Source organism: Neodiprion fabricii, chromosome 7, assembly GCF_021155785.1.
Source record: "Neodiprion fabricii isolate iyNeoFabr1 chromosome 7, iyNeoFabr1.1, whole genome shotgun sequence".
NCBI classification, from domain to species: Eukaryota; Metazoa; Arthropoda; class Insecta; order Hymenoptera; family Diprionidae; genus Neodiprion; species Neodiprion fabricii.
This window is the reverse complement of record NC_060245.1, coordinates 7,228,637-7,249,965: the sequence shown is the minus strand read 5'-3', so window position 1 is coordinate 7,249,965 and position 21,329 is coordinate 7,228,637. Positions and strand designations below refer to the sequence as shown.

General features: G+C 35.4%; 1 protein-coding gene across 2 annotated transcripts in view; it reads right to left on the bottom strand.

Annotated features, from left to right (window-relative positions):
- The window catches only part of LOC124186471 (odorant receptor 13a-like), a 95,825-nt gene extending 76,828 nt beyond the window's left edge, over nt 1–18,997 (bottom strand). Inside the window, exons 1-2 of one of the 2 annotated variants that reach the window (XM_046578220.1) lie at nt 18,862–18,997; nt 4,556–4,610 (exon numbers count right to left, since the gene is read on the bottom strand). The gene's annotated coding sequence lies outside the window, so the exon portion shown is untranslated. The remainder of the gene's footprint in view (nt 1–4,555; nt 4,611–18,861) is intronic. The other variant, XM_046578221.1, reaches the window with a different exon arrangement.
- Nucleotides 18,998–21,329: the final 2,332 nt, after the last annotated feature.

The window sequence follows — 21,329 nt, the reverse complement described above, 5'->3', positions numbered from 1 at the left end:
AATTTCCCTTTCATGGGTTCCTTTAAAAAAAAAAGACTAAATCGCCTTTTACCAAATTTAACGAATTTATTTGTTTACCATAATAATGTTTCAATTTCTATTTTGATTGTATCGATTTTTTTTTTTTTTTTTTGAGCTTGGTCTCAAATATTTCTGATTTTGGTAAAAAGTTCGATTAAGTATTCTTCGTATGTTCGATCATTTAATTCTTCGATTATTTCATATTTGTGTGATAATCTCGCTACTTTTTCAAAGACTAATTAACAAGGTTTATATTTTCTTTCTTCGCGGACACTAAAATATTAGTATAAATAACGAATAAAAAATATTTCGTTGATTGATCATGAATTGTTAAAATATACTTCTTGTCTGAAGGAGTGATAGGTGGAGGTCCTACTATGTCTGTAGACATTTTGTCAAAACTTGAACCTGGCGTGTCAGTCGACACCGTAGGTTCTTTAGTTTTAACTCTTGTCAATTTTTTGAGTTGACATTACATACATTCTGTAACATACTGCCGGACTTGAAGTTTCATGTTTGGCGAAAAGAAATTCTGTCTAATTCTATTACATGGCTTTGTAACTTCCTTCTGTCCTCCGATAGGCAATGCATAATATTCTCGTATTATCTCTGTACGTTCTTCCAGTGATGTAACTCTAATTAAATCTTTGCTGATTGTTATTTTACATTAATTTTCACCCAAAATATATTCAAACAAAATCCGAAATTCGTTCCATTCTATTCCATCGATCTTCCTAGTTTTCGATACTGATAAAATATTTAAATTTAATTCCAGGACAACGTCTAACGATTCTATTAAAATATCACGATCTGAAGGTGTATTCAATACGGCTATCTATGCTTTTCGCGATTGCTTTCCTTTCATTTTCAACAGACTCACGAATGCTGGTGTTTTGCACGTTGTTATCCATGCTAATAGTTTCTAACACGTCGTTGAGTATTGTATTATCAATTTTTTCTTGGTTTACATCGTAAAGAAGGTTGAAGTTAAAATTGTCCGTGTATCTATCCGGTGATTTTATTTTTGTCTGTATCGAAGTTTACGATGTGACGGTAATACGTAATTTCGAAACTCCATTTAATTCCTCGTAGTGGTGCAAAATTTAATACACAATTTCTCGAATTTGAAACAAATTTCAACACTAATCTTCGAAAACGATCATGTCACAGAAACGGTCTGACGAGACGTAAATCAGAAAGAACACTATAAGTGGATCTTACATCAACAATTTAACGGAACCTGTTGTACCAAACTACATGATAAGTGATGAAACCGTTGATTTAATTTTTTTATTGTTAATTTAATGATAAAACTGTTGAGAATAATTAGAAATTGAAAAACAAATTAAAATATAAAAAACAATCGGTACAAAGGAACTAATTAATTGAAAAGGCGTATTTTACTTTGTGTATGATTGTGTGAATGAATGTATGAGTGTGTAATTTTAAATGCAATGAAATAGATGATCTAATGTCTGTATATATGTATGATCAGAGAAATAGAAAAGTAAAATTCAATGGAATGAAATTTAAAGATTTCTATGGTTATTTGTATTTAATTTATTTAATTCAATGTTAAATGTAACTTTCGTATTTATATTCGTGCTTGATTTTTTTTTTTTTTTTTTTGTATGCCTGTTCATTTTATTATGATTACTGACTCAAATTCTTAACATCCATTGTATATATTTTTCTCTATCTCGTTCGTTAGTATATAAGAACGAAAACAAATATTTACAACGACCTTCATTTTCGGTATTATGACTACTTGGGTTATCCGATTTTCCATCCTTTTTTATGCTTGGGCCTGCTGTTACATTATCGTTTTACGACTAACTCTCTTCGTAGTGTGAGTTACTACCCGAAGGTCTCAGACGTATCGGGTTTCCCATTGACATACATAAGTACTTCAAAAGGTTCAGTGGAAATTGTATTAATCAAACATTTGTTTTACCTTTTCCCATGATAGTTTATCTAAACCACATCCTATTTTGAGCATTGCAGTTTTATAACAATTTAGATTTTTGCATAGATTTCTTAATGATATCAGACTTCGTTCCGATGATTTTAATGTTGGCCTTTCGTGTCTGTACATTTTCGTTGTGAGATGGAATATGCATATATTGCCATTTTTTAGAAAAGCTAACAGGTCTCTTCTGATATTTTAAATGAATAACGTTTCCAAAACGGTATTTGAAATCAATCTTCTGCTACACAATGAACTAGCGAATAGTTTTGATTTACTGTGAATGAACCACCTGGCGTAACTTTAATATTTTGCTTTGACTTCTGTATCAGATCCTGCGTTTGTCGTTTGATTGCTGATACTTGCGATTCGTTCAACACTGGGTTTCTCGATAACGCGTCAGCATTCGCGTTTATTCTTCCAGGTTTGTATTCCCAACTATATTCGTACTCTGTAAGCTTTGATCTCCACCGTAAAAGTCTCGACATTGGATCTTTACCTGAGCGCAACCAAATTGAAGGTCTATGATCCGTGAATAATTGTAAATTGACTTTCTTTCCATATGAATATGGTCTGAACTTAGTCACTGTGTAAGCTATGGCCATTAATTCTTTATGGCCGCAACTATAAGGATCCTGGCTTAATACGCCTTCTATGGCGAATCCTGATGTATCCGTTGTCACAATAAAAACTATCGTAAAGGCATCATCTCGACATTGCACTTTCGCGCAGTTTATCCCATAAATAGCTAACGACGTTTTCTTGTGCCTCTTTACAAAGGAATTTCACGTTTTTTTTCAAAAGTTCTGTCAAAGGTTTTACTATTTTTCGAGAAATTTGGTACAAAGCGTCGATAGTAACCGATTAGACGTGGGAATTGTTTGATATATTTCGCATTCTTGGGTTTTGGAAATTCCTCAAGTGCTATAAGAATTTTATTGAAGTGGAAAAACAATTTCGAAATCGGAACGGTTGTCAATTGTTTATATTTCTACAATGTAACTATGTTGTAATGGCTGTTAAAAATAGTACTTAAATTTGGAGTATATTGCAAATATATACATATATATATTTATACATATGTGCATAAATAATTTTTTAATTTAAAAGACATTAGTGACGTTACATAGATTTAAAGAGATCCAATAAGTTAGTTTTGTTAATGTAAGGTTTAAAAGTTGACGTAAAAATTGAACCTCGATTACTCCAAAATACATTAATTAATTATGTAACGAGGAAAGAATAATGTTCATGAGATATAATGTATCCGTTTTCATCGTCGTTGCCTTTCTTGTTGTATCGATTAGACGTGGGAATTGTTTGATATATTACGCATTCATGGGTTTTGGAAATTCCTCAAGTGCTATGAGAATTTTATGGATCACGTTTTACGCCGTCTTCGCTGATTATATGACCCAAATAACCTACTTCCTTTTTCAGAAACTCGCATTTGTCTGGTTGAAGTTTTTAAATTCGCATTTCTCAATTTCGGTACGAGTGAATTGAATTCTTCTTTACGCTTTTTAAGTGAACCTGAGTATACTTCTACGCCATCGAGGTATACAAATGGTTTCACTCCCTGTAAACCTCGTAGAACGTGATCCATCAGCCTCTAAAACGTTGCTGGTACGTTTGTTAAACCAGACGGCATTCTTTGAAGCTTGCAATGGCTACACGGTGTTGAAAATGCTATTTGAGTTGCATCGTTCTCTATTATTTTTTTGATGAAAACACTTGATCTGGAATTTCCGTCATATTTGGCAACGGATATGCATCTTCTACAATTTTTCATTCAAAGCTCGATAATCTATGACGATTATCCAGCGTTTGTTGCCTTCAGAATGGTCCTTCTTCGTTAAGACAGATAAAGGAGAATTATATTGAAATAATGACGGCTAGATAATGTCATTGTTCAATAAATTATTCAAATCTGTATAGTTTGATAATTATTGGCTGTACACCTTCTGTAATTACTTCGTGCTCTATAACACATCTGGATCCTAATAACTCACCCGGTATGTAAAACCCGTCTTAATTTTCATATATTAGATTATGTACGCTTTCGTTTTCTCCATTGTTCAAATGTACAAGCCTTGATTGCTCTAAAATTTGGTCGTCGAATATTTTTACTTCGACTTTATCAAGGTTTCGAGTGTTACGTATGCTCTCGTTATTTTGAATCCTCCGAATTCGATGACTATTTTGAATGCCCCCATTTTACCTTTTTGAAATTAATTTTTAATTTGGAAACAAACTTCGTTGACCTATTCTATCCATTATTATTTTTCGCCAGCGCTTCTTCTCAAACTACCCCCTCTTTCACACCAAGTCTTGGTACGTAACTTTCCATTACGTCGTTATTTTTTTATTTTTATACGCAACGGAGTATTTCATATTATACTAAATCGTTCATTTCGACCAATTCTTGAGCATACTTGATTGTTACTTTTCGAGATCGAAATACATTAACGCTCGTACGAGGAGAAAATTATTGAACACGATTTATCTAAGGTGAACGTGGAGTTTTTCTCTTTTGATTCAGCTTTCGAAATGAAAGTTGTCACTTACTTTTCGTCGGTCTTCTTGATTTGAGCTGTGGGCGACTCGGCGTGTTTGACGGTGACTAGATATGACAAAAATTAACAATATTAACAAACGATTACTCGGATTGCGGAAATTCAATTATTATGACCAATTCACACTTTTAATAAATAATATCCAAGTATCTAAACGAATAAAGGTACGGAGATCGTTTAGTAGATTTGTCAGTGTGATTCAGTCACGTTGAAGGTAATTAATTTGGTCAACTCACAAAATAGATTGAACACAATGACTCAATATTATTATCAAATTGATGATATTCAAATAAAAGAGAAACACGGAACTTCTCCAGTTACGGTGATTATCTTGACGCTGGTGTGTTGCATTAATATAGTATCTCATTGTTCAATGGATACATGTCGAAGCAATTTTGAGCTTAATATCACGGAATCCAACATTACCATTTTTTTAGCGTGATTTTTTTTCTTTAGGTGCATCGAGTGAAAATTATTCTCAGTAAAATAAATACATGGATCAAAGCGAGCCGTAAAATCTTGTCTACACTTTAATTTATGATGTAGCAAAAATTCATATTTATCAATCAATTCGTGTACGTAATTTGACTGCTGCTTTATTGATAAGACACTTCTTCTCAATCACGCGCAAATCGATTAATTTGCAATACTTGGGTCATCTGCATTTTCTTATTTGTAATTAAAACTATTACTATCAAAATATGAAGAAGCTTTTTTTCCCATACCCAGAGAAGCTTCTTATTGCGGCCACTATAGAATTCTAAGTATTTTCGTTTCTTTACCGTAACCAGAGAATATAAGTCCGGCTGTAAAATAGAAACAAGTTTTGCAGCCGTAACCAGAAAATCTGGGATGTAATGTTTTTTTTGTTGGTCGTTGCGGTCACTCGTAGAATGTGTTTTCATAAATTTGGTGGTAATTTGATGTTGTGGAGCAATAAATTGACATAGAGGCATTATTTAACTAAAAAAATTCAGTAAATCGAAGAAGTAGATAAAAATGTTGCAGTAACTAGTAATCTACGTATAGCATTTTCGTACAATTCTAACAATATTCAAACCGTTGAAGTAGAATACACGTTTCACGAGAAGTTTTTAAAAACCGTAAGATATGAAATTTCATTTACAACGCAGTCGAGGTGCTTTTGTATAATCGCAGCAATTGGTCTGGATTTTGTAACCAAACTGTTGAAATATTGAGTTCGTCGACAAAAGTTTCTCTCTTTTGAGATATTATATTTCTCATATTTGAGTTTTATTTTATTTATTTTAAAAGTGAAAGTTTTCACTTTCTTGCAACATCTGGTAAACACATTGTCAACCCTGTAGCGATTGCTTTTATAGTTTTCTAGAAGTAAGGATAAGAGTACTCGAACATAGTCATAAAAACTAGGTGTAATTTTAAGCACAGTATAGACCCTTAAATATATTTTTAACAATACAGCTACAGTAATATAGCTCCAAGGAGTCAGTACACTCTGATCCTTCAGTTTGTCAAGACATACCTCCGATACTCCATTTTGAATAAAGTAACAATCTTCCTATAATAAATCTTTAATTACTTAATAAAATTAATCACACCAACATCCATAATACCAACACAAACTGTGCTCGCGCAATTTCTGAGCTTTGAGGTATGTTGAACTGAGAGTTTGGAGCGATGCACGTCAAAGTATTGTCCGAATTTGCTTTACCAGAAAGCACTTTCTGCACCGCAGACGCAACTGTCACGGGCAAATTCAATCCACTGTCTTGGCCGTTTTCGGCCGGAAGCAACGTACACAAATCCATGGGATTAAACACAAACAGCGATATGTATAACTGGGATCAATTACGAGCTGCCCTCAGGCGATCAAACGTTGTTACTCCGATAGCTTGCTTCTCTATTTTCTCAAACCTCGGACCTATCGTACCAAGCTAATAAGATATTGATAATTTGAAGCAAAAACAAAAATTATCATCAAAGTTTTAAAATAATGAACGCAACGAACGCGACAGTTTCTCTCGATGCTCGTGTTGACGAAAGGGGCCCACTTGAGACCAACGTCTCGCTTTCGGCGACGGTCACTTCTCGATAGAGTTGCAAACGAACAACATCGTCATCTTAAGACCAGGTTGAGCGATATAACAGAACGATCCTTAGCACGTTAGCGGCTAGCTCGAGTGAAGAAAAGAGATGGGATCAGGACTTGCCGCGAGTAGTCTGGGGTTTAAACAACACGGTCAATAAGGCAACGGGAAAATGCCCCTCAGAATTATTGCTGGGTCTCAGGCCTCGCAATGCGGTCGAGTCACAAATCCTCAATAGCATAGGAGGACCTCGGTACGATGACAACCGAGAAGAAACTCGAGAGGCAGCCGGTAAAGTTATGCGGCGGAATCAAAGCGAGCAAGAGGCAAGGTTCGATAAAAAGAGAGCTCCTCCCAGAAAATTTCATTGCGGAGACATTGTTGTAGCCAGACGTATTGTCTGTACGAACGATGGTGCGAGTTAAAAGTTGTTGCCAAAGTACGCTGGGCCGTATCAAATCAGTAGGGTATTAGATCGTGATAGGTACGTCATCGAGGACGTCAAGGGTGCTCAGCGCACGCAGAAGCCGTACTGTGGCTTGGTTCCGGGCGAAAAACTAAAGCTTTGGAATACAGGAGTCGGTGACACCGAGTCGGATGATAGCGAGGAAGAGCTTCAGGTCCCAGGCCCTGCTGAGACGCGCAACGTGGAAGGTGAGCCCTTGCAGCCCGTCCAGGTTTCGTCCTCAGGGGATGATAAATTATCGACCGGTCACGGATCCGGAATGACGGGGTGACCGGGTGACGATTGGCATTATGACGTCGTAACGACCGATCAACCGCGAGATGGCCAAGACCAGAAAAACGTTGGGAACGGAGAGAGAGTGGTATATTCGGTGCTCTAGCAGCCGAGAGCATAATGTCGGACAGTATGATAACATACATTGATAGAGTATGGTATGCGTAGTTGGCAAATGGCGGTCACGAATGAATAATAATGTGCAGTTGTGTTTTTTGGTGTGATAAAATACTGGATGAACGAAGTGCAAGATGTCAGTGAAGAGTCCTACGTCAGAGAAAAAGCAAAAAAAGAATAATGTCAGAAGTGCCAGGAACGGTGCCGATCACGTTGAGTGGCCATCAGGGTACGCGAAATAAACGAATCTATCTAATTTATGGTTTTAAAAGGACCTATTTATTAAGAAAAAAATTCTCCCGTTGGGAAAAATTTTTAGCTGAACGCAACGAAGGCAACAGTGTCTCTCGATGCTCGTGGTGACGAAAGGGGCCCACTACTGAACGCAACGAACGCAACAGAAAAACGTTGGGAACGGAGAGAGAGTGGTATATTCGGTGCTCTAGCAGCCGAGAGCATAATGTCGGACAGTATGATAACATACATTGATAGAGTATGGTATGCTATAGCGTAGTTGGCAAATGGCGGTCATGGAATAAATAATAATGTGCAGTTTTGGTTTTTGGTGTGTTAAATATTGGACGAACGAAGTGTAATATGTTAGTGAAGAGTCCTACGTCAGAGAAAAAGCAAAGAAGGAATAATGTCAGAAGTGCCAGGAGCGGTTGCCGATCACGTTGAGTGGCCATCAGGGTACGCGAAACAAACGAATCTATCGAATTTATGGTTTCAAAAGGACCTATTTATTAAAAAAAAAAGTCTCCCGTTGAGAAAAATTTTTAGCTGAACGCAACGAAGGCAACAGAAAAACAGAAATTGTTATTGGAAACGAAAATATGTCGCAGTGACATCTGCCGACAGAATAATGCAATGCTCTGAGTGAGCTGTATTCAACTTTGAAAGACTTCTTTCGTTGCGTTTTTTGCGGTGTAATGATTCTCTCTTCAACAACCGAAGCGTCACAGCTTGCACCAAATTTTCCGTACTTCTGTATTCGCGTAAGTGACCTAAAACAATTTACTCGTATCCCAGTTATTGCTGCCATATTGCTAAGCCACTCCCCCATGTTTATTCCCGATGAGGAAAAAATATGAATAATGATAAGCATCGATTTCGAAATAACACGACTCATACTTGGTAGACTGTTGAAAAATGTCACTGACAAAACTTCTCGGTGATTTTTGGAATTGAGTATTCAGACTCAAAGATAGTGTCATTCAATGTTAGTCAAAAGTAAAATTCATCCCGAAAAAAGAAAACCATAGTTTGGTTCCACGGACGCAATTTGAAAAAATAATTAAAAATTCGTCAACTTCGAGGACTCCAAATAGTCTAAATGCGCGTGAGAAATAAATTTTTATGGTCGAATCGGATACCTTGATCTCAAAGACACTTGAATCACGTATTTTCAAGAGTAAATATTCATCTAATACGCAAAAAACATTGAGTCACTTTACGAGGCCATTTCGCGAGTTTTCTCGGCTACCACATGAGCTTAATCGTCGACTCTCGCGTTACATTTTTGATCAGTCTGTACAAGCAATGGGTCCGGAAAAATTCCCGATCCTTCCCGGAATATCCTGGAAAAACCATCGAACCACTTACCGATTCCACCCCTTTATTACCCAGAACTGCCAAACATTTGTGACTCAGTGCAGGTATAAAAGTATCTGCTCGAAGACTGTCTAAAACCATTTTACAGACAGACCTCCCATATACCTACCTGCTTTTCACAATTTCATCCTTTCCCGTAATCTCCAATGCGTTCGTGACTGCGTTGATAATACATAAATTCAATATCGATGGGTGACGGTCAAGAATGAAACGATGCACTATTCGCACACGATTATGCTTTTATTCGACGTTTCTAACGTCATCAGGTTTCTTTAATGTAAAATGAACAACATGATTTTACACGAGAACAATACGGTATTTATAATTGAACTGATGTACAAAAATGTCACTATTTAATCTTATTGTTGAACTACTGTGTAAAATTCAAATATTCCAAACTTACATACATCGACATTATTTGGCACTTCTGGTGTTTGTTACATGGTGTTCAAGAAGGAAGTACGGATATCTCGTCTAAAATGCCGTAACAAAAAATCAAGACACCATATAAACAGGACAACCAAATCATCAACATCAACGCAAACAAGATAAGAAAAACTCGAGACAAACTGTCTATAATGAGAAATTGACAAATATTCCTTCTCAAATGTAAGCAATAAGGGTTGATTCCATCCTTTGTCAAATTTAAATTTAATAATATTGCTCACTTAACTAACGACAATTCTTTCAAAAAAGTGACTAAAACAGCTACAACGGCTTGTTCTCAATCTGGAAATAGCGCATAAATACCGTCAAGAAGTAGCAGCATTGATTAAAAAAAAACTTGATCAACAAATCGTCCAATTTCATGCAAATAATTCGAGTCAATCAGAACTGGATAGATTCAACGCTGACATTAAGAGCTCTGAGAAAACGTTTCTAAATATCAAATTGAACGACATCAAAAAACTTAATGCATTAGAGGTTAAAACGTGGCAAAATGTTGACATACAAAAGAATTGGTGTGTTAATCTAACTAAGCACGAGATACCAGGTAACATTCACAACATGATAGCTCTTGGTCCTAAACATGTTATACCATGTAATAAAAAAGACATTCCTATTAATGAGCCAATATGTTCCGTTGAGACTGTTTTAGCATGAAAATATGTTATAACCAAGGATAGAGTTGGAGCGAATGTCGCTAGACAAGTCCTTGATATCAGCAATTCAAGAGAGTGTAATTCTTATTATAAAAAGGCACAAGCATTTCTTAGATCACATAAGGGCATTGTTACTACGAAAGCGAATAAAGGCGATAGTACTGTCATCATGGACAGGGAAGATTATGTCGAGAAAAAAAAACAAAAAAAAAAACTGAAGAAATTCATAATGATACAGAGAACTATAAAGCACGCAAAGACTTGACTAATGGAATAGCGAAACAGACCAATGATCTAATCAATAGCATAACGATGAAGGGAAATTTTTGCAAACAAATCTATGGAGTAGCTATGGGATCACCAATTAGTCCGAGTGCAGGTAATTTGGTAATGGAAAAACTAGAACAAACTTCCGTCAATTCTTTGCCTTTCGAATTAATTTTCTACAAACGATACGTGGACGATACAATAACATGTGTGCACAAGGACAACATCCAACAACTAGTAAATGCATTCAATTCCTATCATCCACGTATAGAGTTGACGTATGAAATTGAAAAGAAAACAACCGAATTAGCATTCTGGATACGTGGTTAATTGACTACGAAGGAAGAGTGAAAAGTGATTGATTTCACGATGAAACTTGGTCTGCCACATACATTAACTATCAATCTCACCATTCGCTTCAATATACAAAGATAGTGTAGCAATAGGCCTATTTGATAGAATTTGGTACCAAGAACTATAAATAAAAATGACTATACAGCAGAATTGATCTGGCATTTACAAGAACAACGAATAAAAAAATACTACAATAGTCGCATGTATAATAACGTTGATAACATCGATACTAAGAAACGAAAAGGCTTGGATCAGTCCCGTTTATCGATGACCTGTCACAAAACATCAAACAGACAATATTTATAGAAAACATCAACGTCTCGTACAAAGTTACTATGTAATAGTCGAACAAGCCTGCCAAAATCACAACAAGAGTTCAATGTAGATCGTGTAAAGGCATGACCGTCGCGGTCGTGGCCTAGGAATCTAGTCCTCACCGTTTCTCGCTCTCACTCCCTCTACGACAACCGAACCGGTAACACGTTCGAAAGATAAACATATACATCTGAATATGGAGTGAAATTTTCGAAAAAACCAATTTTATCGAAGACATACTGAATTATTAACGTTGAACAGTCACCTAAATTACACACCAAAAAAGGCAAATATAAATAATAATGGAAATTACGAAGAGGCAGAAAATAGGATCGAATAAATCAACGGACGACACTGGACAAACACGAGGCTAAATCACGATCGGATCGCTATTGATAAGTTTACATTGTACACATTACACATATTTATATTACATTTCCACATATTATCCAACTTTTATACAAGCAAGCAGAATTTCCCCGTCCACAAGATAAGATGATTCTTTGTTCGCGTTCTTCTGTCAAACACTGACACGGAGATGTGGTAAAGGAGATGTACAAAATGATTTATTATTTTAATTTATTTAATTGTATCGTGATGGAAAACAGGCATTCCGTCACAACTAGTAAGTTGAATGACATATTTACGTCTTGAAAATCAAAAACAGCCACACTGAAATAAACCAATGTTATCTATAAAATCGATTGTAAAAATTGTGACAAGTGTTACATCGGCCAATCGTCGCAACATCTGAAATAACGGATAGCTGTATACGGCTATGATATTAAAACGCGCAATCCAGACAGATCAGGGTTGGCTTGTCACTCGCTCGTGGATGGACAGAGTTTTAATTGAGAAAATACAAATATTACAAACAAAGAAACCAACTGGCAGAAGAGGATCGTAGAAGAAATGATACATCCCACCAGAGCGAGGCAGTCAGCAGAAGAACTGACGTTGAAAATTTAAGTTACCCCCATTCTGACATTATATAAATTCTCAAGAGGAAAAGCATTGACTGTCGCGTAAACAATACATAAAAACATACCAACTAACACGTGAATATATGGATGACTCTCAAAGATGAATGTTATAATTTAAGATTAAGAGAATAGGCTTGTCAGTATACGTAGGTATGTGGGTAGTCACTTCCTTTTTGAACACCATTTAACAAACACCATAAGTACCAAGTAATGTCGATACATGTAAGTTTGGAATATTTGAATTTTACACAGTAGTTCAACAATAAAATGAAACAGTGGCATTTTTGTACATTAGTTGAATTGTAAACACCGTATTGTTCTCGTGTAAAATCGTGTTGTTCGTTTTACATTAAAGAAACCTGATGATGTTAGAAACGTCGAATAAAAAGCATAATCCTGTGCGAATATCGCATCTTTTCATCCTTGACCGTCACTCGACGATATTGAATTCATGCAATAAATTACGTAAAATGTTTATTTCAACAGTTTTTGAATGCAGAGAACGATTTATTTGATTTTTCAATTCACGTCGATTCGTTTCGTATTATAATGATGGTCGATAAACGATTTTTAAAATCACGTTCCAACGAACAATCTTTGCTACGAAAAGAACCTGATCTTATCGTATCCTAATCGAGATGATTGGTTAATCAATCAGTACGAATACAAAGACTCGGATGATCATCACGCTGCGTTAAAAAAACATGCATTGTCGTTAAATCACCAATTTGATTTTGGCAGGGAACGGAGTATATGGTGGGGACAACTGAATCCATTACAGCTCTCATAGTGGACAAAATTTCGTCAAATCGTGCTTCCGTTGTAAATAAACACGTAAAAATTGAATGTAAAAATGGTTCATAATAGTTGTTGCGTTGTTAATTGTAAAAATACAGGCAGAAATAGTCGGTGCAAATGTTACGCATTTCCAAGACCTAGTTGGAAAGTAGAGCAAAGAAAAAAGTGGATAAACGCAATTGAGATAATAAAGTAAGTAATGTATAACCTATTTCTGTAGCATGCTCACTCAGACTAGTGTGTGTGTTTCACTCTGCAAGTAATAAGTATTTTGGAAATATAAATACATTAAAAAAACACATATATACACTTACATATATATACGTTTCATTTTTTTTTCATATATCTTACGATTTTCAAGCGTGATTTAATGTAAACATCAGATGTCGCTTGAACTAATCACTGATATGAATTCGGAGGTACGTGACTGACCTTCTCACTTGTCTTACATTTTTTCTATGGTTCTGTTTACTTTCTTCTTCTTATTTATGCTCACTCGTTACAAGAAATGGGTTATGTTATATTTACTGACTTCTCTCCAACTCTCTTTCTGTAACGACCTTTGGACAGAGTAATCGTGTGTTCCGATTTCTGACACGTTTGCGGTTGAATCAAAAATAAACCCAACGGAGCGATGAGAAATTAGAAAAAAAAAGTGTCAACCAATATCATTTGACACAGAAAGTGTTGACAAGGTTGCGTCAATAATGAAACATAACCTCTCTAGTTCATGTAATGTACAACAAGAATCTCAAAAAATCCAGTAATGAGACCGATTGGTTTTAACAATTTTGAAACAATGAATTTGAATGAAAAAGAAAATGATATTTATTCGCGAAACTTTGAGAATATGACTGATAAGTGCAAAAGTTTACACTGACAATTAAACCCAAATGACAAATCGACTTTATTGATCCTGGATGTTCCTAGTGAAATATATAAAGTCATGAGAGAAAATCAGTCAAAAATATTTATTCGCATACAACGTTGCAGACTTTACGACATGACTGGTGTCGAACCTTGTTACAATTGTGGTATGCTAAACCACAAAGGTAGCAAGTGTGATAAATAAGTCAAATGCCTGAAATGTGCTGCTAAACATGCTACAATGAATTGTAAAGGTAACCGTGAGAAATGTTGCAATCGCTCCGACAGCAACCAGAATTACAATACTAAGTATAAAATTGACCACTTTACGACTGACTGTTACGAATGTGACATTCTGAAAAAGAAAATAAAGAGAGATATTGACAACACGGATTATAGCGTTGAACCTATTTTACAAAGATTTGTTGGTGAAACTGAATTTACAAAGAATAACACCGCAGTTAAAGAGAAACCTGATTCATCAACTGACGATGAAGGAGCGAATGATTCCAGCGACGATGAAGCGGGAATTACAAATTCTGAAACTACAAAGAAGAAAAAACTATCACCAAAGAAGAAAGTAAATAAGGATAATCTCTTTATCCAATAAAAAAGTTTCGAACAAATGAAAGAGAAGTCTGAAGCCAAAGAAGCCCGAATCCTATAATAACAATAGTATACGCACGAAGTTGGCGGTGGGATGAGATAAGATGATAACAAAACAAAAAGCATCTAGCAAACAAAGCTTCCTCTGACAGCTGTCATCGGCTGTTTATGACAGTCTTTGACAAATATCTTTATAGGTATCTGTTTCTGACACGAAAAAAATAAATATGCAAATTATCAAGATGATTCCCGTCGACGCGCAGAGGTGAGACTGAGTATCGTTTCAAATATAGTGGATAATTGGTCTACATTTGCCGGCTTTATTAGAGGTAATGAGTAAAACGGTTCAACAATGAGGTCAGCTGGTGATTACAAATCACGTATGAACAAAAATGGAATTTACGGGGGAGAAGCAGGATTAGCTGCAGCTGCGGACATTTTTAAGATATGTTTAATCGTGTATCGCGGAGAACAAAGTCATCCACACCAAATCGGATCCCAAGATGAGAAACAATTCTCGCTACTCGTCAACGGCGACGGAGGCAGTGGACACATTGATGTCTTGCAGAAACAGAATAAAATTCAGATAGTGAGTACGAAAATCTTTAAAAACTTCATTCGCCATAGCGTCTGCATTAATAACCAAGATGGGAGCTGATAAAGAAGAAAAGCTTTGGTTCATCAAACAATCCTCAGGAACCTCGTGAATAGTTCCGAGTAGCTCTAAAGAAACGTTCGATTCTTCCTCACGAGAACGGGAATTCACTCCGGCAAAAGAACTTTCTGGGGAAACTCGAAAATAAACAATTAAATATACTCTGAGCTTAGACGAGCGAAGGAGAAGATCGAAAATTTTTATCAATCAATGAGATTCAAAGTCAACTTCGAACTAAATTTGAAGTGAAAAATGTAAAATAAATTGATTTGAAAGAAAAAAGGATTGATATCAATTATTTGTACTTATAAACCGGACACAGTAGACTCTATATCTCTATAAGTAGATTAGACCTGTCCTTAAGAAGGGGAAAATCGAATTTTAATGGTCTTACCCCCCCAATTGGTTCGAAATAATTAAAAAAAACCCCGCAGGCAGGGTCTTTTGAACCACCCAACGGGGTCACTAGAGAGCAAAAAAAAATCTCACTCGAAAAATAGACCTAGGGAAAATTGGATTAGGCTATTATTATATCGTGTAATCACAAAGAAAACCTATATAAATTGTGGAAATTAAATCACAATAAGAAAGAACTGAGAGATAATTATAAAAATTATGCAAAAATTCTTGATAAAGTTATTAAAGATGCTAAATATAAGTTCAAAGAAAAACAGATTCTTAGATACAGTGAAGAAAAAGAACTTTGGGGCACTGTTAATTCCATAATAGGTGATAAGACTGATAAAACAAACCCGTATAGAATATATGGTTGATGAAAAGAATAGGGTAATTGAAAATAGTGATAATATAGCTGAAGAATTTAATAATTATTTCTGTAATATAGGAAAGAAATTGAGTGATAGGATTAATTGTGACAAATACAATAAAACGAATCTACCTGACTTTAAAAATAGTTCTATGTTACTTGATTGTACAAATGAAAATAAAATTAAAAAAATAGTTGAGAAGATGAAAGTTAGAAAAGGGGGAGTTGATAAGATTAGTACTAAAGTGGTTCAAGTTATTGTTGAACATATTGCTATGCCACTAACTGTATTATTTAATCAGTGCACGAGTCTTGGTGCATGGCCCGATGCATTGAAGAAAGCTGAAATTAATCCTATCCACGAATCAAAACATAAAAGTATGGTTGAAAATTACAGACCAATTTCTCTGATATCAAATACTGCTAAAATCTTTGAGAAAATAATTCACTGCAGAATATATAACATTGTTATAAAGAAAAGAATAATGTCAAAAAAAAAACAATACGGATTTATGAGAAATCTAGGGACTAGCGATGCGTCGGAGAAACTAACTTCCTTAATTAATTCCAACATCAGTGGTAACGCAACAACTATTGTATCGTTTCAGGATTTAGCCAAAGCTTTCGATACTGTTGATGCAAAAATATTGCTGCAAAAAATTTACAGGTATGGGATAAGAGGTGAGGCCTACGTGTTACTAAGGAGTTACATTTATAGTAGAGAACGAAGAGTCAAAATTAATAATATTTATAGCAACTACCGCTCAATCGACGTTGGAGAACCTCAAGGTACAATATTAGGCCCACTACTATTCTTAATATATGTAAATGACTTACTAATAAGCATGTCGGATAATTCTATATTATCATTCGCCGATGATACCGATGTGATAGCGAGCGATGATACATGGGCGTTGGCAAAGATAAAAATGAATATATATCTAAAAGAAGTTTCAAACTGGCTTGATTTTAATAAGCTATCACTGAATACAGAGAAAACAGTGTATATTACTTTTGGTAGTTATGAGGACAGTGTTCCTGATAATATACAAATTACAATTAATGACAAGTTGATGAAAAGAGTAGAGTTTTGCAGATATTTAGGAAATGCGTTAATCGCATTCCGTGAATTATAGCAGAGACACTGGGTTTATCCTAGTACCTCTGCAATATGCACTTTGTACTATTTGGATTTAATAAAAAAAAAAAAATGACGGTACTTTATGGATTGACATTTCATTTTTTTATTAATTGATCAAGTTTTATAAGGTTAGTTTCCCTGATTTTTATTCATATTTTTATTATGTATTATTAATGTTTGTTTCAAATTTGTCACCGACAAGACATTTGTAAAGAAATTGTTTCCAATACATGCATTAAATAATGTCCTGAGGATGACTCTAATCAGAGTCGAAATGTTGACTTGAAGTATTGTCGTTAACACTTTGACCTACGTATCCAAGATCAAGCGCAACAGTACGGATACAAAGTTTTCGATTTCAAAACATAAGACATTGTACAATATCTTCAAGACCCAATTGTAGAAAAATGGTTCAGCGTAAGTTTGATAATTAACAGATTAGTCTCACTGATTTGTGAGATGTTCTGTTACGAATGTATCATTGCTCACACGGAATGATTGTTCATCAGGCCAGCAAAATCCTAATTTTTCAAACACTCCGTTAAAATATTCTTAAGAACTTTACAAGTTGGAGGCTGTTTTTGGTTTTATTTTGTAGATAATCAAATTTACTACAAAAAAAAAAAAGAAAAAACGGAAGAGACATTATTTACAGCCAGAGAAAGAGCTGAAAGTGAAACTTAACAAATTAGTGAGACAGGAGACTAGAGGACTAAGATCCTCCAAGTAAACGTTAGCGATTCAAACGAAAGCAGAACAACACAGCAAGAGAATCGTGTCATCACAGTACAGGTAAACAGACGCGATAATTCGTAGGTCAAGCAGAATGATGGGAGAAATGATACCGAAATGCAAAAAAATACAAGTCGATCGAGTGACGATGGAATTGAAGTAGCAGCTTACAGAAACAAGATACTCGAAGGAATGTTGAGAGAATTGATACTAAAATGTAAATTATAAAAGAAATACGTGGAGTCTATCTTGCGATATAGGTATGAGGTGGATGAGAGATAGCTAGAAGAAATAGAAAAGGGCTCGGATATTTTCGACGATCAATAAAGGATAATAGAAAAAATTACAACGCGATGTCTTGTAAGCTAGAGGGACAAACTACTCAACATCGGTATCGGAGAAGAAAGGTGATGAGAAAGATGTACAATACGGAGCAATACTCCAAAGTCAAAGGACGATCCGTTTATAAAGCGCAGCGATTTAAGGTCGCGCACGAGGTAAGCTTACGATGTTACTCAGTCGGATATATTAGGTGAGCGACCCAACTTACGATCAAATTAGAGATGTGGAAAACATAAAGAAAAGATAATAAGTGACAAAGATAAACTGTGAATAATTGTAAGCCAATTAATTCACCGATCACTGCAGAGAAACAATAAATGATCAAATTCAAGTCAAACAAGGCAATTGAAGCTATTCAACAGTGAGCAAAACGATAGTAAGCCGCTGCTGTTCATCGATATCAGGTGAATCAATCAATTCTAGCAAAGCAAGATCAAGAAAATAGGCAATACTCGCTACAAATTAAATAAGTGCTGACCGTTGCGAAGTCACTTGCGGTCAGGGTTGCAAATTTTTTAACCAAAAAGTAATGCGGTAACTATTACTTTTTCAATTCATAATGAAAATAATTTCCATTAAACCATTAAATTACATGATTCAATTGCAATAACATTCATTGAATCATTAAATTTAATCTTTTAATGAAAACACTAATGCAATTAAAAAAGTAATGCATTATTTGCAACCCTGCTTGCGGTATTAGATGAAACCCACGTTACTTACGCAGAGCAAACCATCAGAGAAAGTACGAAAAGAGAAAAGATGTAGAAGAGATACGATACAAGTAACTTCGTGGCTTGACGAAATAGAAAAAAGAAAACCTTACTTACGAGAATAGAGGAAAATGCAGGTGCAGGTGTAGAAAGCAGGTAGAGAAGATGTCTCTATTATCTATTCATACATTAAAGCCTTGTTTAACTAAAAAAATAGAGCAAATCTCAGAAACTGATCCGTCGTTGCAATTACCAAAAAAGGATCGACGATATCGCAAAATGGCTTACGCGTACCTCGTTTCTTGTTTGTTTTATCAAACAATCCTCACGAACCTCATGAATAGTTCCCAGTAGCTGTAAAGAAACGTTCGATTCTTCCTCACGAGAACGGAAACTGACTCGGGCGAAAGAAGTTTGTGGGGAAACTTGCAAATAAATAATCAAATCTACCGTGAGCTCAGACGACTGAAGGAGAAGATAGAAATTTTACATCAATCAATGATATTCGAAGTCAACTTCGAACTAAATATGAAGTGAAAAATGTAAAATAAATTGATTTGAAAAAAAAAAAGGATTGATATCAATTATTTGTACTTATAAACCAGACACAGTAGAGTCTATATCTCTATACGTAGATCAGACCTGTCCTTAAGAAGGGGAAAATCGAATTTTAATGGTCTTACCCCCCCAATTGGTTCGAAATAATTAAAAAAAACCCCACAGGCAGGGTCTTTTGAACCACCCAACGGGGTCACTAGAGCCATTGGGTTATACTAACTTATCACATCAAAATATATGAAACATAGAAACAAAAACATAATAAAATATTTGAGATTCCTCATAGAAACAAAAACAAACTTAAATAAATTTCGTATTGAAAAAAAAAAACACTTAAATAGTTCAGTTACTGTCACAGTTCATACAAACATAAAATGCACTGACACCAGAAGTGCACTTATCATGAGCCCAATCCCGGCAACTAGTGCATTGTACCCACTCTTCTCCTGGGAGACTGATTGAATGGGACTCAGCGCACACTAGACAAAAATAATCATCCTCTTTGGTGTCTGACGGAAGTTTTGTTTTCTTTACATTTTTTTTTCTTCTTCTCATTCACCTTTTTATTATTTTTCTTAACGTGACTAAATATTAGAAGTCATTTGAACATGACTAAACATGGCTCATTCGACTCCAATTGTTGTGTCTCAAATGACCCATTCCCCGAATTTCATTTAATATGTCAAATAACAAAAAATTTATTGAAAATAATTTATTTATGAAACTTGAAACATTGACAGTAATCATGTTAAAATCACAATATACTTACTAACATAAGAAATCAACAAAAGAAGAAATAAAAGAATGTCCAGTGAACTTGTTAATAATAACTTCGATGTAATACAAGGTGAAACAATTATTTCTAACTTTACTATGCTAAATTAGAAAATTGATATTAGTGATAATTTGATCATGCATGTCAATGTGAGAAGTTTGAACGCTCAAATTGGTAAATTGGAAATTATGTTGAAACAAATGTCTAGAAAACCATGAATAATTACATGCACTGAAACTTGGAAGTTAGATCATTATAGTTACTTTTCAATTGATGGGTATAAAATATATTACAAAGTAGTATAGATATAACAGTTCTAGACCAAGCCATTACGTAACCAGGTGACGTAACCATGTGACGTAACCGGCTGACGTGCCCACGGCGGCCATTTTGAAAATGGCGGTCATTTCGACGGCGGCCATTTTGATTTTTCTGATGGCGGCCATTCTGATTTTTTGATGGCGGCCATTTTGACGGCGGCCATATTTGATTTTTTGATGGCGGCCATTTTGATTTTTGCTTAGTCAGACGAGCGGCCATTTTGATTTTTGCTTAGCCGGATGAGCAGCCATTTTGATTTTTCATCGTCCGACAATTTGATAATATGATTTTCGCTATGACGTCATCAGCATAATCGACCGATTTTGCCGTCTGACGAGCAGCCATTCAGACAGCGGCCATTTTGAATTTTGCTCAGTCGGATGGGCGGCCATTTTGATTTTTATCGTCAGACAGTTTGATAATGTGATTTATTTCTTGGTCGGACGAATAGCCATTTTGATTTTTCGCCGTTACCCGTAAACTTTCGCGCTAATAGTTTGCCTCGGGCAAAAAATAATATTTTCCACGTACTTCGAATACATTCTTTTGCGTTAATCGACCGGTTGGCGACATCGCAATTAGATAGCCGGGAATGTTCACTACAATTAGATAGGTCGGGGAATGTTGACGACAATCCGTAAAATTTCACTCGCGCTAATAGTTTGCTTTGACTATCACTCTCCCAAATTCTTACCTTACCCAAGTGCAACACGATTGTCATATGCGCGCGAAGAATTGTCACATTTGCGAAAAGCCGTTTACCCCTGAGGAGAAAAAGTGCCACGACCACTGTCACTTCACGGGTAAATATCGTGCTCCTGCTCATAATCGGTGTAATTTGAATTTCAGAGAGACGCGCACAATTCCGATAGTTTTCCACAATTTGTCCGGTTACGATTCTCACTTTTAATAAAATCCCTCGCGTCAACTT